The following is a 27,048-nucleotide window of genomic DNA, read 5'->3' as shown; positions in this document are numbered from 1 at the left end:
TGGAAGCGAATTGTTCTCAAGAACTCTGATTTCACATTGGGTGAGTAAAACGATGGGACTGCAGCCATATTTTGCTCAAAATCAGACTTCTTGAGTGTAATTCTAGAGACAATGTGCTTTTATGTTTTTCCTTGAACTGTCATTATAAAGAAACCCGATTATCTTGTCACACAGCCTAGATTACTTGAATTATGTTGTATTGCGCAGCTAAAAAGTATTGCTTGTTATAATCTAAGGCAGATACAGGTGTATTGCTTGCGCAGCTAAAGTTTATTGCTTGTTGTAATCTAAGGCATATACAGGTGCATTGCTTAGCTAAAGTGCATTGCTTGTTGCAGCTACAGTCTGTGTCTATGTCTTATTAGCGCATGCGCCCACAGAACAATTGGAATAGTATACAAAGGCGTACCTAGTTTGCAATTGTGTGCGGTACAGAGGTGTACCAAGGTTAATTATTATGCAGGATTTACCCAGTGAATTTTTTGCAACGTAGATAACCATCTCAGAATAGGACAGGCATTTTAACAGAATTTGCTAGTATTGTGGGATATCATTTGGATGCTCAATTGTTATCAGTGCATAGAAATGAACCATATCCTTTATGCTTAGCTGATTAACCTACTGATCATTTTTTTTTTTTAAATACCAGCAGTGTCCAACAAGTTGTCAGAAAAGTTAGAAGACTGAATATGGTGTTTTAGATTGCATGTATTGTAAATGTGATTTAGTACAGTCAGACAAGTTCAGTAGAAACAAAAATAGGCTGAGAAAGGTTTGTGTCCAGACAAAACTTATAGCCAGTGATACACAGATACTTCTCGTTCAAGGACATATCCCTCTTCACCGCAGGTGGATTCGGCCACACCCAGAGGGCTTAATTACCCCAATGGGAGGGAAAGGGAGTAAGATGAAGCGCTTAGCAGAACGTGAGGGAAGGAGAGGAATTAAGCGTATTTAACGCTATCCTTAAAAGAGCTAATTTTCCAAAGGATGGAATCTTAGATACAGAGGCTTGGAAAAGGTTCCAGGCCACAGATAGTCACTGGTTACAAAAGAAAGGTTATTTGGACACTGTAAATATATGGCTTATTGTTTCACAAGAACTGGAAGATGAGGAAAGAATTAGACAGGAAGATTGTAGGTCTAATATAATACCACCACCCAATGTTACAATAACATGTTATGCTATTTATAATGATGGGAATGTGGAAGGGGGGTCAGCCCCCTCAGCAGTATCAATGCATGCAGAATCAAGGACACATGATAAAGCAGGAGTTTTAACTCCTTCAGCAACATATGCAGAACAAATGACACCTGAAAAACGTTATGAAAATACTTTAAGTTATAAAGAAAATCCAGAAGGTACACTGGTTCTTAGGGATGTTATCCACTACCCTGAAAGAAAGTGTCTTTATTGTGGGAGATGTGTTCCGGAGGGAAGTGAAAAATGTTTCTTTTGTGGTAACTGGGTAGAGACAAATTCAGGACCATGTGAATCACAAAATGTTAAACCAAAAACTCCAGGGATATTTAGGAGGTTGTGGAACTTTGCTAGTAGTCCTAACAGAGATCCAAGAGGAATATCTCGTAAAAATTACAATGTAATGCCTGTTAGAGTTAGTAGTCATGCTAATCCCAGACATACAACTGACAGGTTACCTGGGGCTGAACATTATATTGCAGCATATGTGGAGCAGGAACAATACATACCCTGGCTCCCTTCAGAGGTTATGCGTACTGTAAATGACTTACCAGATATCAGAAAAAGTCCAGCTGAATTTGAAAAAAAGATTAAACAAGTGTATCTTGTGTATAGACCGTGTTGGGTTGATTTAGAACAGATTCTTAGAGCTTCCATAGGAATAGGTGAATATAATATGCTTCTTGCCATAGCTCCCCAGGAGGCAGATAGTGATAGGGGGAAAATTGAGAATGCTCCCCTTGAAGCCAACCGCTATACTATGGCTTCAGGCTCACAACTGTTGTATAGAGTACAAGTCAGGTGTGCACAGATCAGAGACACTGCACCAGCTGAACCTGATCTGGTATAAAAAAAACCTCAGCATAAGGGAATACTCTAACAACGCCAGACTGTTTAAGACCAGGTTCCTTAATGGACTTAGACCTGAATACAGGCAGCAGTTGTATGCAGTCCGACCAGAAGCAAATTTGATGAACATTACCTCACTAGTAGAAGTCCTAGAAGGGATTCAAGATAACGAGAAAGAAAGGAGAGATAAGAGAACTTCCAAAGCACCAGCTGTTACTATACATGTAGTGCAGGCTGCCAAGTCTAACACCAAGACAATTAAGGTCCAAAATCAAGGTAAGGGTGTAAATAACTCCAGGCCCTACACCACAAGAAATGTGCAGGGTGAAGACATGACTGGTAAATGTTTTTCGTGCAAGGTTTCAGGTCATCAGAAGAAGAATGCAGAAAATACCAGGCATGGCTGAAATATAAGGACTCTGTCCCAGCCTTCACGGTACAACAGGAATGACTGAATCCTGCTACGGGGTCCACCTACTCAAGTGACACCTACACTGACCCCATAAAAGGTACTGTTATGCTTACTCTACCTACAGGAAACACCCTAGAATGCCTTTTGGACACTGGAGCAGCAGTCACTGTACTTAAGAAAACTGACGTCCCAGAAGAACTCTTAACCAGCCACTATGTCGATGGGACAGGACTGGGAGGACAGCCCCTCCCTCTTCAAAGAGTGAATTTGTTGGGAGCTGATATCCTTAACATCATGCAAGCTACTATTCAGTATACCCCACAAGGAATCAAGTGTACCAGCAACATTCCAGCTATCATGAAGCCTAGCATTGAAGCAGCAATTGAAGTTTATCTACATGCAAGTTTTGTATGACAGCACAAAGAAAGATGATTCAATCTACACCACAGAACAAGTTGAAGAAGCAGTTCAGAACCTCAAGGCTGCCATAGCATCTCCACCGGCATTGGGTCTGCCAGACTACACCAAACCATTTACTCTTTATTGCCATGAGGAAAGAGGTCATGCACTTGGAGTCATTACACAGACGCATGGAAGCAAGCAACGCCCAGTAGCTTATCTTTCAAGCAAACTGGACAACATTATCCAAGGAGCACCCACCTGCATCAGAGCAGTTGCAGCAACAGCAGTCCTCAAATAGAAATGCATAGACATTGTGCTTAATCATGAACTGATCATTCAGGTACCACATGCGGTGACTGAAATACTACAGCAAGCCAGAACCAAGCACTTATCAGCTGCAAGACTCACCAAGTATGAAGTAGCTCTACTAAGTGCCACAAATGTCACCATCAAGAGATGCACCACCCTCAACCCAGCAACTCTACTACCAGCCCTATTGCAGGAAGAAGGATCAGAGTATGAATCTCTAGATTCAAAAGGAGGGAGAAGAGAGACATATAATATCTCTAGCAATGGTACCCAGAATAACCAGGATGATGAGGACCACATGAACTATGGGAATGCAGAAAGTGATGAAAATATTCACAATAAATTTTTTTTTCCCATGACTGCATGGCTCTGATGGAACAAGAAACTCAACCACTACCTCATGTCACAGACACAACCCTTCCTGATGCACAGCACAATCTCTATGTGGATGGTTCAAGATACTATGAGGATGGGATTCCTTATACAGGATACGTAGTAACCACTAAACATGAAGTTGTGGACTCAGGATCCCTACCATCCAAGCACAGGATTGTGGGCCAGATATGGAAAAGCAGAGGCTTCAAGAAGGCAAGTGGCGAAGACATACAACGTGCTTCCCTGATCAGACACCAGTTGAGAGCTCTGCAAGGGCTACAGAAAAGGTTGCAGTAATGAAGATCCAGGCACATGAAGAAATGACACTCCTGAAACAAGAGGCAACAATCTGGCAAGATGCTGAAGCAAAGAGGGCAGCAAAATGCCCCCCGCAGAAAAGGCAAGCCTATACAGTAACCATTCCAGTGCCAGACCAAATGCCTGATTATGCTACGCTGATTGAACTTCAGAACCAAGCAGGAGAGAGTGAGAAAGAAGCCTGTGGAAAGAGAAAGCAACGAAACAACCAGTAAAGGTAGCCATCTACACCACACATACAGAAGTAACAGAAAGAAGCAAAGCCTCAGATGCCTGATCTACAGGATTTGAAGAAATTTCAGGAACAAGCAGGTCCTAAAGAAAAAGCAGCATGGCAGAGAAGAGGAGCCAGACAAGAAGAAGAAACTGGCTTATGGAAATTAGAAGAAAATTTATACTTACCCAGAAGCTTATACCCCCGTATGTGTTAAGTCAGCCATGGACTCACACACCTGGGAAATGATCAGATGGGAAACTTAGTCACAGAAAAGATGGATAGCTCCAGAATTTTATCCAGATGCAACCAAGTTTGTACAAGCCTGCTGGATATGTGGAAATGTCCAATCCAAGACAGAAGGTCAAGACAACCCTTGGAGCAATCCCCAAAAGTTATTTTCCAGACTGCAAATTGACTATAACTAACTGCCAAAGATGTATTGATAGTCACAGACATTTTTCAGTTATTGGCCAATGGCAAAAGCTACAGCAAGATCAGTAGATAGAAAATTAAGTTCAAAAGATATTTGCAGATAAGGAGTACCAGAAGTTACAGTATCAGATTAGTGAGTGTGTCACAGAAACCAGAAAGGGATGCTAAAGTGTTCTTACTGAAGAAACTGACACCTCTGTGTTCTCTAGTTTTTTTTTATCTCCCAGATTCAGGAGCAGATCTGAATCCCCACAAGCTTTAACCAGGAGATTGGGTGTATCTGGAAAGACACGTGAAAAAGTCACTTGAGCCCAGATTTGATGGTCCATATCGAGTGTTTCTGACCACGCCCACTTCTGTGTCAATTAAGGAAAGAGAAACTTGGGTTCCACTGCAATTTTGCTCAAGTTAAGTTTGAACGATGAAATATGCAAACATGCAAAGGGGATTGTTGAAATAGTGATGTTTTTTAGCAAATTGCATATATCTGAATTTAAGATGCTATCTTTGTTTTCCTTCCTTTCAGCTTGAAAGAAATTTGTAAAGTGTAAACTCAAAGAAGAAACTACAGAAGAGCTTGGCAAGAAGGAGCCGTGAGCAGTCTACCTTAATGGATATGATGTGAACGGTTCTTTACCTTCCGTGGGATAGAGTGACAAGCACCGTCCTATGGGAACATAGCCCTTAGCACCATTATAGCTAGACTGTTTGCTTAGTCTCTTGTAGGTAGAGTTTATGTGATGCCTTGTAGCTCAACTGTAATGTCATATTGTAATACCAGATGAACCTGTAATGTTTGATTATTATAAATAGGAGGGAAACTGATAGAGATAAAAGCTTAGCTACCATGCTTAATTATAATAATGCAATTCATTTTAATATTACAAAGAGATTTGATTAAACTAGCTTGAACATATGGAAAATATAAAAGCTTGTGTTATATAACATCGTGTGTGAAAGTGTGCATCTGGTACCCTGCTCTCTCCTCAGAAACAGAAAACATCTAAATGTAGCTCCAGATAAGCAGAAGGACAAGGGGCATATGAAGTTATATAATTGTGTTAATCATTTACTGCCAATATGTGTGTATAAATAACGAAGCTGACCAAAGTAAAGCAGATTACTTATGAGACATGCGGCTGTGTGTGTCTTTGAGTTTTCTCAGCAATACATTATGACCTGGTATCCACAGGTGACATGATAATGGAAGGGACCAAAACCGGGGCCACCTAGACGGCTCTATCATCACCCAATCCCAAACACTGCCATCCACTGTAACCCAAACACACACACTGACAACTACTGTCACCCAATCCCAAACACTGCCATCCACTGTAACCCAAGCACACACTGCCAGCTACTGTCACCCAATCCCAAACACTGCCATCCACTGTAACCCAAACACACACACTGACAACTACTGTCACCCAATCCCAAACACTGCCATCCACTGTAACCCAAACACACACTGCCAGCTACTGTCACCCAATCCCAAACACTGCCATCCACTGTAACCCAAACACACACTGATAGCTACTGTCACCCAATCCTAAACACTGCCATCCACTGTAACCCAAACACACACACACTGCCATCTACTGTCACCCAATCCCAAACACTGCCATCCACTGTAAGCCAAACACACACTGCCAGCTACTGTCACCCAATCCCAAACACTGACATTCACTGTAACCCAAACACTGCCATCTACTGTCACCCAATCCCAAACACTGCCATCCACTGTAACCCAAACACACACTGCCAGCTACTGTCACCTAATCCCAAACACTGACATTCACTGTAACCCAAAACACACACACTGCCAGCTACTGTCACCCAATCCCAAACATTGCCATCCACTGTAACCCAAACACTACCAGCTACTGTCACCCAATCCCAAACACTGCCATCCACTGTAACCCTAACACGGCCAGTTACTGTTACCCAATCCTAAACACTGCCATCCACTGTAACCCAAACACACACTGCCAGCTACTGTCACCCAATCCCAAACACTGACATTCACTGTAACCCAATCCCAAACACTGCCATCCACTGTAACCCAAACACACACTGCTAGCTACTGTCACCCAGTGCCAAACACTGCCACCCACTGTAACCTAAACACTGCCAGCTACTGTCATCCAATCCCAAACACTGCCATCCATTGTAACCCAAACACACACTGCCAGCTACTGTCACCCAATCCCAAACACTGCCATCCACTGTAACCCAAACACACACTGCCAGCTACTGTCACCCAATCCCAAACACTGCCATCCACTGTAACCCAAACACTGCCATCCGCTGTAACCGAAACACACACTGCCAGCTACTGCCATCCACTGTAACCCAAACACTGCCATCCACTGTAACCCAAACACTGCCAGCTACTGTCACCCAATCCCAAACACTGCCAGCTACTATCACCCAATCCCAAACACTGCCATCCACTGTAACCCAAACACTGCCATCCACTGTCACCCAAACAAAAACACTGCCAGCTACTGTCACCCAGTTCCAAACCGCTGTCAGACACTGTCACCTAATCCCAACCACTGCCAGCCAGTGTCACCCAATTCCCAAGCCCTGCCACCTAATGTCACCCAATTCCAAAAATCACCAGGCACTGTCAACCAATCCCAACCACTGCAGGCCACAGTCATCCAATCACAACTGTTACCAGCAACTGTCGACCAATCCCACATGCTACTGTCAATTTATACCAACCACTGCTGGCTGTCGTCACCTAATAATACCACTACTATCAGGCAAATCCCAACAACTGCCAGCAACTGTTATCCAATAGCAACCACTGCCAGGTACTGTCACCCAATCACAACTATTGCCAGCTACTGACACCCAATCTAAAACACTGACAGCTACTGTTATCCAGTCCTAATCACTGCCTGTTGTAACCACATACCAACCACTGCCAGCTACTGTCACCAAATTTCAACCACTGCCAGCTACTGTCACCCAACCTCAACCACTGCCATCTAATGTTACCCAATCCCAACCACTGACAGCTATTGTTATCCAATCCCATCCACTGCTAGCTACTGCCAACCAAACCCAACCACTGCCAGCTAATATCCAAGCCCAGCCACTGCCAGTTACTGACACCCAATCCCAACCACTTCCAGATGCTATCACCCAATCCCAACCACTGCCAGCTACTGTCGCCTAATCCCAACCACTGCCAGCTACTGTCGCCCTATCACAACCACTGCGAGCTACTGTTGCCCAATTAGAACCACTGCCAGCTACTGTAACCCATGCCGCCTGCTAGTGTCAACAAATCTCAACTATTGCCAGCTACTGTCAGCCAATCCTAGCCACTGCTAGCTACTCTCATCCAATCCCAACCACTACCCGCTACTGTCACCTAATGCTGCTTGCTACTGTCAACCAATCCCAACCATTGCCGGCTACTGTCACTAAAAATACCGCCAGCTACTGTCACCCTATCTCAACCACTGGCAGCTACCATTATTCAATATGAACCACTGCCAGCTACTATGAACCAATCAATCCTAACCCCTGCCGGCACCCAATGCCAACAGCTGTCAGTCACTGTCACCCAATACCAACCACTACAGGTTACTGTCACCCAATCTCAACCACCGACAGTTACTGTCACCCAATCCCAACCACATCCAGATGCTATCACCTTGATCTCAACCACTGCCAACTACTGTCACTCAATCCAAACCACTGCCAGTTTCTGTCACCCAATCCCAACCATTTCCAGGCTGTCCTAGCCACTGTCAATTACTGTTGACCAATCACAATCACTTCCAGATACAATCACCCAATCCCAAAACACTGCCAGCTACTGTAATACAATCCCAACCACTACTGGCTACTATAACCCAATCCCAACTACTGTTAGCTACTGTCACCCAATCCCAACTACTGCCAGCTACTGTCACCCAATCCCAACTACTGCCACCCAATCCCAACCACTATCAGATATTGTAACCCAATTCCAACTACGGCCAGTTACTGTCACCCAATCCCAACTACTGCCAGCTACTGTCACCCAATCCCAACCACTGTCAGTTACTGTCACCCAATCCCAACCACTATCAGCTACTATCACCCAATCCCAACCACTATCAGCTACTGTAACCCAATTCCAACTACTGCCAGCTACTGTCACCCAATCCCAACCACTGTCAGTTACTGTCACCCAATCCCAACCACTATCAGCTACTATCACCCAATCCCAACCACTATCAGCTACTGTAACCCAATTCCAATTACTGCCAGCCACTGTCACCCAATACCAACCACTGCCAGCTACTGTCACCCAATGCTGCCTTCCACTGTCAACCTATCCCAACCACTGCATGCTACTGTCACTTAATTCCACCAGCTACTGTCACCAAATCCTAACCACTGACCGCTACCTTTATGCAATAGCAACCATTGCCAGCTACTGCCAACCAATATCGACAACTGCCAGCTGTCATCCAATCCAATACACTGCCTGTTGTAAACAAAGCCCAATCACTGCCAGCTACTGTCGTCCAATCTCAACCACTGACAGATACTGTCACCTAATCCCAACCGCTGCCAGCTACTGTCACCCAATCCCGACCGCTGCCAGCTACTGTCACTTAATCCCAACCGCTGTCAGGTACTGTCACCCAATCCCAACCGCTGCCAGCTACTGTCACCCAATCCCAACCGCTGCCAGCTACTGTCACTTAATCCCAACCGCTGTCAGGTACTGTCACCCAATCCCAACCGCTGCCAGCTACTGTCACCCAATCCCAACCACTGCCAGGTACTGTTATCCAATCTCAACTACAGCCAGCTACTGTCACCCAATCCCAACCACTGCCAGATAGTGTTACCCAAACTCAACTACTGCCAGGTACTGTCACCCAATCCCAACCGCTGCCAGCTACTGTCACCCAATCCCAACCGCTGCCAACTAATGTCACCCAATCCCAACCACTGCCAGGTACTGTTATCCAATCTCAACTACAGCCAGATACTGTCACCCAATCCCAGGTCCTGCCAGCTACCGTCACTCAATCCCAACCACTGCCAGGTACTGTTATCCAATCCCAACTACTGCCACTTACTGTCATCCAATCCCAACCACTGCCAGCTACCGTCATCCCATACAAAATATTGATCTTTCAGACTATTGGCCCCTGCAGCCAGTTGTCATTCAAAACAAACACACACACACACACACACACACACACACACACACACACACACACACACACACCTAAACTGTGTGATCCAATCCCAAATACTCTTGGCAACATCCAAACACAGTGATTCCATCCCAAACACTGCTGACTGACGTAATTTCATACCAGGCAATGATGATGACGACTGCAATCTAAACCCAAACACTGCTGGCCGCTAATTTAATTCTGTCACCTAATCCCAAGCATCGTCATCTTCAGTATGTAACTCCTAGAAACTTCACGGCCACATTCACATAACTCCAAACACTTCCAGCAACTGAATTCCAAAAACACAGCCCTCCGTTTCCTAACATGAGTGTTTGCACCACTGTGTTATTGAATCTACAACACTGGTGCCACCATAAATCACTTCAAGCCACTGTAACCTAAACCCCAGACACAGCCATCCAGTCCAAAACAGTGTGGCTCCTGTCACCTGCTGGCCATGTCCACCTAACACACTGCCCCTCACTTCACATTTCACACTAATGACACTCCATGTGATTACAGCGGCCAACCTCTTACTCTCATTTAAACCCAATCACCGCCTCCCTCCGGCTAATGAGAGTCTATGTCCACTTATCCTGAACGCAGACTCAGTGAGTGTCAGTGCTACCACCCATTGCATATCACTGTTGTCTAATCAACTACTACATGTCACTGTCAACTGAGCACCAACGCCCAACATCACTGTCATCTCCCCCCAGAGAATGAACAAGTGTCACACACATCAATTGCTGCACGTAGTCTGCGCCTGCACCCGCAGTGTTACTGCAACATCGGCCAATATTCTGCACATCACTGTCACCTGAGCATCCAGTGTCACAACAACTTCCACCTAAATACTGCATGCTACCGTCACATATGACATGGTGCATATTACGGTCACCTGAGCATCCAGTGTCACTGCACCCCAACGTCACATATTACATGGTGCATATTACTGTCACCTGACCATCCAGTGTCACTGCACACGCAGTTACTGCAACATTGGCCAAAATTCTGCATATTACTGTCACCTGAGCATCCAGTGTCACTGCACCCCAACGTCACATATTACATGGTGCTTATTACTGTCACCTGACCATCCAGTGTCACTGCACACGCAGTGTTACTGCAACATTGGCCAAAATTCTGCATATTACTGTCACCTGAGCATTCAATGTCACTGCACGCCACCGTCACATGTTACATGCTGCATATTACTGTCACCTGAGCATCCAGTGTCATTGCACCCCAACGTCACATATGACATGGTGCATATTACTGTCACCTGAGCATCCAGTGTCACTGCACCCCAACGTCACATATGACATGGAGCATATTACTGTCACCTGAGCATCCAGTGTCACTGCACCCCAACGTCACATATTACATGGTGCATATTACTGTCAACTGAGCATCCAGTGTCACTGCACCCCAACGTCACATATTACATGGTGCATATTACTGTCACCTGAGCATCCAGTGTCACTGCACCCCAACGTCACATATTACATGGTGCATTTTACTGTCACCTGACCATCCCGTGTCACTGCACCCCAACGTCACATATTACATGGTGCATATTACTGTCACCTGAGCATCCAATGTCACTGCACCCCAACGTCACATGTTACATGGTGCATATTACTGTCACCTGAGCATCCAATGTCACTGCACCCCAACGTCACATATTACATGGTGCATATTACTGTCACCTGACCATCCCGTGTCACTGCACCCCAACGTCACATATTACATGGTGCATATTACTGTCACCTGAGCATCCAATGTCACTGCACCCCAACGTCACATATTACATGGTGCATATTACGGTCACCTGACCATCCTGTGTCACTGCACCCGCAGTGTTACTGCAACATTGGCCAAAATTCTGCATATTACTGTCACCTGAGCATTCAATGTCACTGCACCCTCTATCTAAACACTGCACGCCACCGTCACATGTTGCATGCTGCATATTACTGTCACCTGAGCATCCAGTGTCACTGCACGTTAATGTCACATATTACCATCACCTGGACACCAACCCACAACACCACTGCCATCTCCACCAAAACACTGTAAATCAACACCACATAAACAACTTATGTCATTGTGACATCAGTCCAAACACTGCAAATCACTGTCACTGTAAGGGTAACTGGTCATGACCTGCAGTTAAACCAGAATAATGAAAGGCTACAATTTGTCACATGGAGAGACTGTGTCACCTTAATTGCCCACTGTGACTGTCACATTACACTCTGTACAGCGCTGTCACCTCTGCTCAATTCCTAGATGTCACGGCTGCTGTTTGTGTGTCTGACGCTCTCCCTTCTTCATGCAGCCTGCCTGTCTGTCACACACCTACACACAGACACAAACACTGCAATGTGTGTACACAGCAGCTTATGCTGCCATCTCAATCCAGGCTCCCGCACATATGCCAAATATAGCACACATGCCAACACACCAACACACTAACAGTGTCCATACTTATGTGCGGATGGTAAATAAAGACAGGAAGGGCCTTACTGCCCGGCATGGGGCCTGTCAGTCACTGGAAGCACTGCATCTCATTCACTGCATGCTATACGCATACACACTGCATGCCACGCACACACACGCACACACACACACACTGTAACACACTCAATGCATTCTATGCACAAACTGCATCTCCCTCATTAAATGCTACACACAAACACACACTACATCGCACTCACTGCATTCTACACACAAACGCACACACACACACTGCATCTCTCTCACTGCATGCTACACACACACACACACACACACACACACACACACACACACACACACACACACACACACATTCAATGCATTCTATGCACAATATGCATCTCCCTCATTAAATGCTACACACAAACACACTACATCGCACTCACTGCATTCTACACACACACACACACACACACACACACACACACACACACACACAATGCATTATACTCAATGAATTCTAATACACAAACTGCATCTCACTCATTAAATGCTACACACAAACACACACTACATCACACTCAATACATTCTACACAAACATACACACAGCATCTCAGTCATGCATACTACACGCACACTGCATGTCACTCATTGTATGCTACACACACACTGCATCTACTCATTGCATGCTACACACACACACACACACACACACACACACACACACACACACACACACACACACACACACACACATTGTGTGTCAGTTATGGCATTCTATATACAAACACAGTACATATCACAGACATAAATGCATGTTCAATGCATGTTACACACAAACACACACACACACACACACACACACACACACACACACACACACACACTACATCATAAGTGCATATTACAGACACGCACACCCTCTTATACCATGCATGCTGCACACACATCACAATAAGTGCATATCAAAAATGTACACACCACCTTACTCCATGCATGTAACACACACACACACACACACACACACACACACACACACACACACACACACACACACACACACACACCACTTTGCATTCCTTACCTGAGACAATCTGAACAGATCTTGCCAGCAGATTCTCTACCCCTGCACTCACTCTCTCTGTCTGACTGTCCCTCCCTCAGCCTGCCTCAGTGTCTCTCACTCTCTCCAGCCTCCAGCCACTCCCACCCTCTTTCCCCTGCCAGTCTCCCTCCCTGCAGCAGCTGAGGAGACAGCACCAGAGACAGCTCCTTCCTAGACACCTAGAAAGTGTCTTACTCTACTAGGCATTCAGCAGCAATAGCTGCTACTCCAGGCACAGATGAGAGAGACAGCTACTTCATAGCTGGTGACAGACACCGCCCCAGAGACAGCAACTTGACAGACATCAAGAGATATACACAACCCAAGAGACAGCTAGAGATGTACACAGCATTAAAGACAACTACAGATTGGCACAGAGCTAGAGACAGCTCCTTCATACAGTAGATTAATAGACACACACATAATTGCAAACCATTCCTTAACAGGCTATTAGACACAGCACCAGAGAGCTCCTTAATAGACAGCTCCTTGAAAGACAAAGCTAGAGACAGCTCTTGACAGCTTCAGACAGTGCCTCTCACAGAATCAGAGAGAGGGGCCGGTAATGAGGGGCATTTGCAAAAATAAAGGAGCAGCCATATCCGCCAATCACTTAGGGGTAAATTTACTAAGATGGGAGTTCTATTTAAGATGGGATGTTGCCCATAGCGCGCAAAAGAAGCCATCTTAACTAGAAAATCCCTATGCTGGTAGGGAAGTCGTCCAGGGCAATGGTAGTCACATGATCTGGCAACAGCGGAAAATAGCTCCTCAGCTGGCGTTTGGTCGGTCAGTCCAGTCATTAATGACCCCAGATGTCTCCAGTGAACTCAGAGCGCCATGTGTTTCTGCTCACATCATACGTGACACACAGAGCCTGATTCATGTTTGTAAGTAAAGCAAAAAACAAAACAAAACGAAACAAGTAATTTTGTCTCTGGAACAAACCATGTTGCCGTATTTTCCCTGTGCAGGGTAAATACTGGCTGCTTTTGCATGTAGCCCACAAATGTTAGACAGCTTTATTTTTACATTGCAATTTACATTTTAGCTTAAATGCACCCCACCCAAATCTAACTCTCTCTGCACATGTTACATCCGCCCCACCAGCAACATGGTTTTGCTCTGTCGCTTGCTTTTTTGCTTTCCTTGCAAACATGAATCTGGCCCACAGTCAGTGATAATAAGGAGAGAGAGAGAAAGTCCATTCTCTCAATTAGAAACTGTAAAGTTCATCCATGAATGACCAAAACTGTGCACCTCTTCCTGGACTTTGCATAGACCGCTAGAAAATTGCCAACGTTTGCTGGTAAAGGGCCATTGTGGAAACAGAACATATAAGTGCTTTGCTGCAAAACTGCAACTGGACCCATTAAATATATAGAGACATTTGACCAGACAGACAATTCAAGTCCTTTTGCAGAGAAGAGGTCCTTGCAACCCGTCTGGGAACACTTCCCTAAACTTATTCTTACTTCTCCACTTCAGTGCATATATAGTTGGGCGTGTGTACATAATATGTATCTATACCTTGATCTGACAAACCCTCATCTGTGCAATGGCATGCCGCCATATATTCTGCCATCTTGGTCCTAGAAATCCATACGCTTACCTTTAATAAGTGGGCATCTGTGGTAGGTAGTGAACATTCAGCACCAGAGACAGCTCCAGAGAGACAGACAAACCATAACAGCAGTCAGCTGACAGCATTGAGTGGATAAATTATGGAGCGTCATCCTATAGGACGGTCAATATTAGACAAACTGCTATCAGGGACCGTCTGCCAAGATCAGTTTATCATCTTTGGACACCCTTACCCTCTTGTCGAACTGTCCTGGAAAAATTCCACAGTCTACATGCCTGTCATGAGACGAAATTCAGCATGCCAATTGATAATTGAAGTCTAGCTAAGTCGGTTTGTCGCTTCCATTTGTTTTATTTGTGCAAATTAGATGCACATTTTGTGCAAAAAAAAAAAAATGCTGGTGCACCGAAAGGGGCTCTTTGGCGAAGGCTGGCCTTTGCTTCCTCCGTTCCGTCACCCCAGTTGCAACATGCAAACAACTGATGCGTTAATCTATGGTCCCAGGAACATGCTTTGGTTTGTGTGCGTGCACAAAACTGACTTTCAGATCTTACTCTACGCAAACCAACTCAGCATCGGGGAGAGCAGGAGTGCAGCAATCTCAACACAATTTCCAAATCCCAAGCCAGCCTTACTTACGGCCTCGTGGTAAGCAGTACTCACCCCCTGGGCATTATTTTAGGCTAACTAGTGTGTAATCCAGGCCATCGTCACAAACATCCAGCCATATTGATAGTACTTAATGTAACAAAGTCACCATCAACACACAGATATAACATAAAGGAAGAGAGAAGGCCCGGGCGGGGCAGGTTCACAGAAGCTGTGTAAATCAACGGAACTAATCCACTAATCGATTTACCTGTCTCCGAGCAGAATCTGCCGCCCCCACACCCCGTCCTGCTTTATTGAACTGTCAGGGCTGGGATGGTTGCTGGAAGCACGCTTTGTGTCATTGTGTATTAGTTTATTTATGGAGGAATTAATGTCAGTCATGTGATTTAAAGGGGGGGAAAAATGCAGCAGGCGCTGTTCTGCTGAGGTGACTCCATCCAAAGCCTGCACTGAAACTAATTACTGTAATGGAATGAGAGCCGTCCAGATGCAAGGGAAAAGGAATGATGAAGAGAATAGGCAGAATGCTGGAATCAGTCATGGAAGAGGTTTATCAGAGATGAGGAAGATGAAAGGCTAACCCACTACATGCTGCAAAGATTGCTACAAAGCCAGCTATAGGTACAATGTAGACATGAACAGTAGGTTCCTCTATATATTATTTACTTGTCATTAAACTAACATATGTGCAGACTTCCCTCTCCCTCCTGAAATAACGGTGCATGCGCATTAGGTAGAGTAACAAAGACCCAGGAGACATGCCAAAGATCCAGGCAATATGCCAAAGACCCAGGTCCCATGCCAAAGACCTAGCCCTGGCCCCGTTCCAAAGACCCAGCCCCGTGCCAAAGACCCAGCCTTGTGCCAAAGACTCAGCCCCATGCCGAAACCCAGGCCCCGTGCCAAAGACCCAGGTCCCGTGCCAAAGACCTAGCCCCGTGCCAAAGACCCAGCCCCGTGCCAAAGACCCAGCCTCATGCCGAAACCCAGGCCCCGTGCCAAAGACCCAGCCCCGTGCCAAAGACCCAGCCCCGTGCCAAAGACCCAGCCCCCGTGCCAAAGACCCAGGCCCCGTGCCAAAGACCCAGGCCCCGTGCCAAAGACCCAGGCCCCGTGCCAAAGACCCAGGCCCCGTGCCAAAGACCCAGGCCCCGTGCTAGAGCCTTTTGAGCATTTGCCATATTTCATCACTTCCTTTGGAAATATGGTGCCAAAGCTGTATTACCTGTGTTTTCTCCAGAAATATGCTACCAGCAGTATATTTACGTAGAATTCATGAGAATAGAGTCATGGGCGGCAAAGAGGTAAGTGAATGCAGTGGATGCTGGATGTATGCCATGGACCTCCCTGGAGTTAAGGGCCGATAGGCACTGCACATCCCACACCCATTATAGAGAAGCCATTTATCTCCAAACGCAGAAAGTATGGGTTGACCATAGTGTCAAGCTAAGAAATATATCCTCGAACAAAAAAAGACAGCGTCCTCCCATTCATCCAAGGCAAAGCGGTAATTATTAAGAGCACCTGGAGTGATTGCATGCTTGGCTAATCCCCCACCCAAACCCGTGGATTTAACTAACTTCAGCATCCTGTCAAGAGAGACTGGCACTCAACGCGACCTAAAAATCCATTGAGATCACATCCTTCACTGAAGCACCAAGAGACATGCTGGACGAGCCAGTTTTGCCCTTCAGTATTAAGCCCACCAGAAAAAAACTACCAGATCCAACAATGGAGGTTATGAGAAAGAGTCCAGGCTTCATCACCTTTACTTTCACAATGTCTGGCAACTCAATAGCAGACCACAGAGGGGGCATTGGAGAGAGATAAACTGCCAAACAATTACAGATGGAGCCCTCCTCATCTATCCCTTTAATAGGATTAACTGAGCCAGGGAAGTCGGACTTAATCCCCTGCTGTATTGTTCTCTCTGTTTTGTATTGCAGCTGAGAACAATAGATGAAAGGCTTATGCTAATAAGCCTTGGCGCACCTAGGTGCAGCAGAGAAGCTAATATAGACGAGCTCAGCGCTGACTGTGGACATTACAACTGTGTCAATGTTCTCATGCAATCCTAATGAATGTTGACATTGTGAGTGCCCTCATAGTAAAGCACAGATCCGGCCACCAGACGACGTTTACAGAGTGTGAAGCCCAGAAGAAGTGCAGGTGTTAAAGGGATGACTTTGCTTATGGGCAATTTATCTTTTTGCTAATTATAGGGGGTTAACAGGGTTGGACTGGCCCACAGAGGTTCAGGGGAAACCACCGGTGGGCCCTAAGGTCTGCTGGTGACCCACTCCCTCCTCTAGGGCTTAGCTTCCAGACTGTGCTGCTATTAATCTAGTACATTATCGCGCATGCACTACAGTATTTACTGTATATATTTTTCAAGGGCCCCAACCCATACAAAATGGTTAGGCAAATCAATGTGGCGGCTGCGCACACTCCTTCTAGAGACTGGCAACACCCCTACACATGGGCCCCTACCACTGCATACCCCCGGTGGGCCCTACATGCCCCAGTCCGACACTGGGTGTCAATGAGGGGTTGCAATTGGTTTGGGCATGACTTTTGCAACCCTGTGGCAAGGTTTATACCTCTCTCTCTCTCTCTCTCTCTCTCTCTCTTGCACAAAGAAAGCTGTGGTCGTTTTCTTTCCTGTGCTATGCAGTAATTTTAAGGTTCTCACTGAAGTAATGATGGACAAACACTGTCACGATCCGGGTATCTGGACGCCATTACTTACCCTTCAGATGCCTCCTAAGGCTGGCTCAGCGTTCCAGGACCGGATCCCGCTGTTCCTGAGTTTCCACATGCAGAATGTCAGAGTGGTGATTTCATCAGCCGCGGCCTCCGCTGTGCCCGCGTGGTTAAATGTGCGCTTGTCAGTCTGGCGTCTCCTGTCTCCTGTGGCCGGCGTCGCCATTACTGTTTCAATTCTCACATGGATTACAAACCAAACTTCCCTCCAAGTGTCTGCATGGGCGCAGCCATCTTGGATTTTGTCATCTGATCATTTCCACCAATCTGCTGTCTGTATTGTTGATTTGCATAATTGCCTAGCCAACCCCTTCCTTGCTGCAGGTATAAGTAAGCTGTGCCTGAGCAAGGAAGGCGTCAGTGCTTTGGTTGTCTAACCTAGTTCCAGTTTGTCTCTCTCCTGTGGTTGTCTTCCAGGTTCCAGCTCCTGTCTCCAGACTTCTGCTATAGAGACCCGCACCAGCATTCCATCTGCGGTGTAGCCTGACTCTCCGATCCATTCTGGACTCGCCTGTTTCCAGTTACAACAATCACCTGCTTCCAGCCCAGCTTCCAGCAGTGTACAGCTTCTCTTAAAGGGCCGGTGTCCTTTCTGCAGTTTACCACTCTCCACCGGTATTATTATTTCACCGCTCTCAAACTCCAAACTTCATTATCAATCACCTGCTTCCAGCTCAGCTTCCAGCAGTGTACAGCTTCTCTTAAAGGGCCGGTGTCCTTTCTGCAGTTTACCACTCTCCACCGGTATTATTATTTCACCGCTCTCAAACTCCAAACTTCATTATTATTTCATCGCTCTCAAGTTCGTTTATTATTTAACTGGTTCCAGCCAGTATCCACTCCGTACCAACAACAGTCTGGTTCCAGCCAGTATCCACAGCAGCCGTTTTATCTTCAGCAGCCCAGCCTTTCCTGGAACACCAGCTGGTACGATCCTGGGTTCTCTCCATTGCTACAGTCAGGCCTGGTAAGGACTTTCCAACTAGAAGATTATAAGAACTGTCCCACACTACCAGTGCCTGTGGCCCTTGCCACCCTGTAGTACCCAGGAATTGTATTTATCCTCTGTTGACTTTTATGTTTCCTTTACTGCTGCTGTGTTACGGAGTTTGTCATAATAAACATCATTGACTTTTATCCTGGTTGTCGTGGTCACGCCTTCGGGCAGTTATTCTACATGTTACTTACATGTCTAGGGGTCTGATACAACCTCCCAGGTTCCGTTACATCTCAGCCCCTACAACTGAGGCTGCCTCCCGTCAGCTCAGGCCCTCAGTTGTGACAAACACTATCCAATTATTGGACTGATCAGCCAATAATCATCTGGTTGGGTTGATAATTGAACAGTGTATTGCAGCTACTAATCAGTAATTGTCAAGCATGTCTGATGGATCCAATAACTGGTGTATTGTATGTCGTACTACCACGGCAGACCACCCAACATTTCCCCTGTTCCTTCTCAGGGGAGGAACAGGGAAATGTCTCCTCCACAGGGGAGGAACTCAGATATCACAGCCCATACACTGTGAGATATCTCACAGGGGAGGAACAGGGAAGTGTCTCCTCCACAGGCGAGGAACTCAGATATCGCAGCCCATACACTGTGAGATATCTCACAGGGGAGGAACAGGGAAGTGTCTCCTCCACAGGGGAGGAACTCAGATATCACAGCCCATACACGGTGAGATATCTCACAGGGGAGGAACAGGGAAATGTCTCCTCCGCAGGGGAGGAACTCAGATATTGCAGCCCATACACGGTGAGATATCTCACAGGGGAGGAACAGGGAAATGTCTCCTCCACAGGGGAGGAACTCAGATATCGCAACCCATACACTGTGAGATATCTCACAGGGGATGAACAGGGAAGTGTCTCCTCCACAGGGGAGGAACTCAGATATCACAGCCCATACACGGTGAGATATCTCACAGGGGAGGAACAGGGAAATGTCTCCTCCGCAGGGGAGGAACTCAGATATTGCAGCCCATACACGGTGAGATATCTCACAGGGGAGGAACAGGGAAATGTCTCCTCCACAGGGGAGGAACTCAGATATCGCAACCCATACACTGTGAGATATCTCACAGGGGAGGAACAGGGAAATGTCTCCTCCACAGGGGAGGAACTCAGATATCGCAACCCATACACTGTGAGATATCTCACAGGGGAGTAACAGGGAAATGTCTCCTCCACAGGGGAGGAACTCAGATATCGCAGCCTATACACTGTGAGATATCTCACAGGGGAGGAAAAGGTAGGTGTCGATCCACAGGGGAGGAACTCAGATATCGCAGTCCATACACTGAGACATCTCACACAGGGGAGGAACAGGGAAGTGTCCCTCCAGAGGGGAGAAACTCAGATATCGCAGCCCATACACTGTGAGATATCTCACAGGGGAGGAACAGGGAAGTGTCCCCCCACAGGGGAGGAACTCATATATCGCTGCCCATACACGGTGAGATATCTCACAGGGGAGGAACAGGGAAATGTCTCCTCCACAGGGGAGGAACTCAGATATCACAGCCCATACACTGTGGGATATCTCACAGGGGAGAAGCAGATAGGTGTCCCTCCACAGGGGAGGAAATCAGATATCGCAGTCCATACACTGTGAGACATCTCACAGGGGAGGAACAGGGAAGTGTCCCTCCACAGGGGAGGAATTCAGATATTACAGTCCATACACTGTGAGACATCTCAGAGGGGAGGAACAGGGAAGTGTCCCTCCACAGGGGAGGAACTCAGATACCGCAGCCCATACACTGTGAGATATCTCACAGGGGAGGAACAGGGAAATGTCTCCTCTACAGGGGAGGAACTCAGATGTCACAGCCCATACACTGTGAGATATCTCACAGGGGAGGAACAGGGAAATGTCTCCTCTACAGGGGAGGAACTCAGATGTTGCAGCCCATACACAGTGAGATATCTCACAGGGGAGGAACAGGGAAATGTCTCCTCCACAGGGGAGGAACTCATATATCGCAGCCCATACACTGTGAGATATCTCACAGGGGAGGAACAGGTAGGTGTACCTCCACAGGAAAGGAAATCAGATATCGCAGTCCATACACTGTGAGCCATCTCACACAGGGAGGAACAGGGAAGTGTCCCTCCACAGGGGAGGAACTCAGATGTCACAGCCCATACACTGTGAGATATCTCACAGGGGAGGAACAGGGAAATGTCTCCTCTACAGGGGAGGAACTCAGATGTTGCAGCCCATACACGGTGAGATATCTCACAGGGGAGGAACAGGGAAATGTCTCCTCCACAGGGGAGGAACTCAGATATCGCAGCCCATACACTGTGAGACATCTCACAGGGGAGGAACAGGGAAATGTCTCCTCCACAGGGGAGGAACTCAGATATCGTAGCCCATACACTGTGAGATATCTCACAGGGGAGGAACAGGGAAATGTCTCCTCCCCTCAGATATCGCAGCCCATACACTGTGAGATATCTCACAGGGGAAGAACAGGGAAATGTCTCCTCCACAGGAAAGGAACTCAGATATCGCAGCCCATACACTGTGAGACATCTCACACAGGGAGGAACAGGGAAGTGTCCCTCCACAGGGGAGGAACTCAGATATCACAGCCCATACACTGTGAGATATCTCACAGGGGAGGAACAGGGAAGTGTCCCTCCACAGGGGAGGAACTCATATATTGCAGCCCATACACTGTGAGATATCTCACAGGGGAGGAACAGGGAAGTGTCCCTCCACAGTGGAGGAACTCAGATATCGCAGCCCATACACGGTGAGATATTTCCCAGGGGAGGAACAGGGAAATGTCTCCTCTACAGGGGAGGAACTCAGATATTGCAGCCCAAACACGGTGAGATATCTCACAGGGGAGGAATAGGGAAATGTCTCCTCTACAAGGGAGGAACTCAGATATCGCAGCCCATACATGGTGAGATATCTCACAGGGGAGGAACAGGGAAATGTCTCCTCCACAGGGAAGAAACTCAGATATCGCAGCCCATACACTGTGAGACATCTCAAAGGGTAGGAACAGGGAAGTGTCCCTCCACAGGGGAGGAACTCGGATATCGCAGCCCATACACAGTGAGATATCTCACAGGGGAGGAACAGGAAAGTGTCCCTCCACAGGGGAGGAACTCAGATATCGCAGCCCATACATGGTGAGATATCTCACAGGGGAGGAACAGGGAAATGTCTCCTCCACAGGGGAGGAACTCAGATATCACAGCCCATACACTGTGGGATATCTCACAGGGGAGAAGCAGATAGGTGTCCCTCCACAGGGGAGGAAATCAGATATCGCAGTCCATACACTGTGAGACATCTCACAGGGGAGGAACAGGGAAGTGTCCCTCCACAGGGGAGGAATTCAGATATTGCAGTCCATACACTGTGAGACATCTCAGAGGGGAGGAACAGGGAAGTGTCCCTCCACAGGGGAGGAACTCAGATACCGCAGCCCATACACTGTGAGATATCTCACAGGGGAGGAACAGGGAAATGTCTCCTCTACAGGGGAGGAACTCAGATGTCACAGCCCATACACTGTGAGATATCTCACAGGGGAGGAACAGGGAAATGTCTCCTCTACAGGGGAGGAACTCAGATGTTGCAGCCCATACACAGTGAGATATCTCACAGGGGAGGAACAGGGAAATGTCTCCTCCACAGGGGAGGAACTCATATATCGCAGCCCATACACTGTGAGATATCATACAGGGGAGGAACAGGTAGGTGTACCTCCACAGGAAAGGAAATCAGATATCGCAGTCCATACACTGTGAGCCATCTCACACAGGGAGGAACAGGGAAGTGTCCCTCCACAGGGGAGGAACTCAGATGTCACAGCCCATACACTGTGAGATATCTCACAGGGGAGGAACAGGGAAATGTCTCCTCTACAGGGGAGGAACTCAGATGTTGCAGCCCATACACAGTGAGATATCTCACAGGGGAGGAACAGGGAAATGTCTCCTCCACAGGGGAGGAACTCATATATCGCAGCCCATACACTGTGAGATATCATACAGGGGAGGAACAGGTAGGTGTACCTCCACAGGAAAGGAAATCAGATATCGCAGTCCATACACTGTGAGCCATCTCACACAGGGAGGAACAGGGAAGTGTCCCTCCACAGGGGAGGAACTCAGATGTCACAGCCCATACACTGTGAGATATCTCACAGGGGAGGAACAGGGAAATGTCTCCTCTACAGGGGAGGAACTCAGGTGTTGCAGCCCATACACGGTGAGATATCTCACAGGGGAGGAACAGGGAAATGTCTCCTCCACAGTTGAGGAACTCAGATATCGTAGCCCATACACTGTGAGATATCTCACAGGGGAGGAACAGGGAAATGTCTCCTCCCCTCAGATATCGCAGCCCATACACTGTGAGATATCTCACAGGGGAAGAACAGGGAAATGTCTCCTCCACAGGGAAGGAACTCAGATATCGCAGCCCATACACTGTGAGACATCTCACACAGGGAGGAACAGGGAAGTGTCCCTCCACAGGGGAGGAACTCAGATATCACAGCCCATACACTGTGAGATATCTCACAGGGGAGGAACAGGGAAGTGTCCCTCCACAGTGGAGGAACTCAGATATCGCAGCCCATACACAGTGAGATATTTCACAGGGGAGGAACAGGGAAATGTCTCCTCTACAGGGGAGGAACTCAGATATTGCAGCCCAAACACGGTGAGATATCTCACAGGGGAGGAACAGGGAAGTGTCCCTCCACAGGGGAGGAACTCAGATATCGCAGCCCATACACAGTGAGATATCTCACAGGGGAGGAATAGGGAAATGTCTCCTCTACAAGGGAGGAACTCAGATATCGCAGCCCATACATGGTGAGATATCTCACAGGGGAGGAACAGGGAAATGTCTCCTCCACAGGGAAGAAACTCAGATATCGCAGCCCATACACTGTGAGACATCTCAAAGGGGAGGAACAGGGAAGCGTCCCTCCACAGGGGAGGAACTCGGATATCGCAGCCCATACACAGTGAGATATCTCACAGGGGAGGAACAGGAAAGTGTCCCTCCACAGGGGAGGAACTCGGATATCGCAGCCCATACACAGTGAGATATCTCACAGGGGAGGAACAGGAAAGTGTCCCTCCACAGGGGAGGAACTCAGATATCGCAGCCCATACACTGTGAGATATCTCACAGGGGAGGAACAGGGAAGTGTCCCTCCACAGTGGAGGAACTCAGATATTGCAGCCCATACACGGTGAGATATCTCACAGGGGAGGAACAGGTAAATGTCTCCTCTACAGGGGAGGAACTCAGATATCGCAGCCCATACACGGTGAGATATCTCACAGGGGAGGAACAGGGAAATGTCTCCTCCACAGGGGAGGAACTCATATCGCAGCCCATACACTGTGAGATATCTCACAGGGGAGGAACAGGGAAGTGTCCCCCGACAGGGGAGGAACTCATATATCGCTGCCCATACACTGTGAGATATCTCAGAGGGGAGGAACAGGGAAATGTCTCCTCCCAAGGGCCGGGGCCCAGATATTGTGGCCCGTACACTGTGAAATGAGTCACGTTTGAGTTGCCACTCCCACAAACTGTGAATCACTTTGTGAATAAATCCACACTGCAACTGCACATCGCAAGACCATCGCAACTTAGACAGATGCGCAGTGCGACTCACACGGTTGTGCATTGGCAAAAAAAAAAAAATCGCTCTACTGAGTATAACATTGCGCCCGTCTCATTGGTCTGATAGGACGTTTGATCTGACGGCGTATACCCAGCATTAAATGCAGACGTAATGTGTAGTCATGTCACTAGTAGTTTGTGCTGGAGTACACAGTAGAGTCCACACCTGTGATTAAGTACAGAGGTAACAAACATTCTGCCTTGCTAATGGACCGTCGGGAATCTACGCTGCAGGCCAGGGAGAGGTACTTTGCTCACTAGAGCAGAAATAGGCCGGGAATGCACGTACTGGACACGTCCCATGCGCCATTACACTCGGAGGGCAATATCAGTGGAGATCAGTTTTGTTTTTGTCCAACTGGCTCATTTGTGGGCAAAACACCCCCCAAACTTCTTTCTATAAATCCTCAGCACTTATATCCTATGTATATGGTAAATGAGTCTCGTCTCCCCGCTCCATCCCTCATACATAGATTTGTAACGCTCTCGCTTTGAGTCTCTCTCCTGTTTCTATATATATAGCCATATTTCACACTGTCTCCTCTCGGTATCTCCCGGAGATTTCCTTCCGCTAGAAGGTTATTAATAGTTTTCCTAGTGGATCATTTCTGCCGGCTGCCTGAGAGGAAAAATGTGACATGGGAAAGAGTGAGATTATATATATACACAGTGATGTGAGGGGGAGGGATACTTAGAGTATAGAATGGAAAAAGAGGGATACCATAAATAAATATATATATATATATATATATATATATATAATAGAAGAGGAAGAGACTTAGTGTAACACCCGCTCGTGTCGATGCTGTGCTGGCCCGTCTGCAGATCAGATACACAACCGGTATCCTACTATAAATTGTTTTCCAGCTTTGCTACACAGTGGGGCCTCCAAACCTATACTCAGAGTGATGTCCTATAAGGTGATAGTATAACCATTCTTTCACGAGTCACAGCCGCGGTTGTTCTACCTGTAGGCAGCTGCCTAAGGTGCAAGGATCTGGGGGGCAGCCTTGAGTGTGCTTATAACAAAATTAAGGACAACTCTGAGAGATGCGTCCCTGTTAAACTTAATGCAGATGGCTGCTGAACTTCTAAGATGCTACCTCCGCACTTTCACCTGATGCTGGAAAGTGGGTATTGGTGTGGAGTTGGGGGTAGAGGGGGGGGGGGGGGAGGGGTGAATAGGCAGAAGTTTTGCCTAGGGTGCCGAGAAGGCCCTGCGTCACAGACAATCTCATCTCTACGACTGTCACCTGGCATCGGAAAGACTTGCAGACTTTCCTAAAAGTCCAGGAAGAATCCAAGCAATCTGCAAGTTTCAAGGGCATGCCAGGAGAGTCAATACAGTATGTACGCCTGCATAAAACTTCCAGGTCCCTTTCCTTATTAATCAAATCACCAAGGGCCAACGCTATGTCTTAACTCAGGCCTGGCCAACCTGTGGCTCTCCAGATGTTGTGAAACTACATATCCCAGCATGCCCTGCCACAGTTTTAGCATCCCCTAACAGCAAAACTGTGGCAGGGCATGCTGGTAATTGTAGTTTCACAACAGCTGTAGAGCCACAGGTTGGCCAGGCCTGTTCTAACCAAACCTCCTTATCTAGATGGGGAGACGGGACAGGGGACCAGGCATGCTTAGTAAAAGACGCTATAGCGGTCCCAGCTGCGAGCGACTCACAATCAGCCACTTAGACATCTCTGGGTCCATAGCCAGGCTCGGTAGTATTCCACGTCTCTAAATATACTACAAACATACAATTATTTACCAGCATATTTGTCTGTAAAACCATAGCTTGCCATCCATCATAGACCAATGCCTCTCTCTCCCCCCACTCCCCATATACACGTCCTCATTTATCTGTGTGCATCAAACCGTCCAACGTGTGTCTCTGCATCTTTCATCCCCTCCCCACACATAGCGCGTCCTCTCTCTACTGCAGTAATTTAATAAAGTGCTCTGCAAATGAGCTCACCTCCAAGTGAAGGATTTATGACCAACGCTGCAATGCAGGGGTCAATGCAAAATATATAACAGGACCAGAATGCACTGTAAGCCACATCTCCACATTATCTGTGATTGCAAAACATTAACCAGGCCCAGAATGCTATGTAAGCTAT

The 27,048-nt window shown here is 47.1% G+C and overlaps 1 protein-coding gene and 1 long non-coding RNA gene across 5 annotated transcripts in view; one reads left to right on the top strand and one right to left on the bottom strand.

Annotated features, from left to right (window-relative positions):
* LOC134936046 (uncharacterized) overlaps positions 1-27,048 on the top strand; it is a 406,776-nt gene that overhangs the window by 103,572 nt on the left and 276,156 nt on the right. The window contains exon 2 of one of the 2 annotated variants that reach the window (XR_010180445.1): positions 4,743-5,647. The exons of the other annotated variant lie outside the window; for it this stretch is intronic. This is a non-coding gene — a long non-coding RNA (uncharacterized LOC134936046). Of the gene's footprint in view, positions 1-4,742; positions 5,648-27,048 lie in introns of those variants that run through there. 2 annotated transcript variants of the gene reach the window in all.
* Positions 1-27,048, bottom strand: part of ACHE (acetylcholinesterase (Yt blood group)) — an 85,158-nt gene that overhangs the window by 22,023 nt on the left and 36,087 nt on the right. For 2 of the 3 annotated variants that reach the window (XM_063930946.1, XM_063930949.1), the window contains exon 1: positions 13,269-13,368. The exons of the other annotated variant lie outside the window; for it this stretch is intronic. The gene's annotated coding sequence lies outside the window, so the exon portion shown is untranslated. Of the gene's footprint in view, positions 1-13,268; positions 13,369-27,048 lie in introns of those variants that run through there. 3 annotated transcript variants of the gene reach the window in all.

Source organism: Pseudophryne corroboree, chromosome 6 (genome assembly GCF_028390025.1).
Source record: "Pseudophryne corroboree isolate aPseCor3 chromosome 6, aPseCor3.hap2, whole genome shotgun sequence".
In the NCBI taxonomy this organism is placed as follows: Eukaryota; Metazoa; Chordata; class Amphibia; order Anura; family Myobatrachidae; genus Pseudophryne; species Pseudophryne corroboree.
Note: the sequence above shows the minus strand (reverse complement) of the source record. Positions and strands in the feature narration are given on the sequence as shown.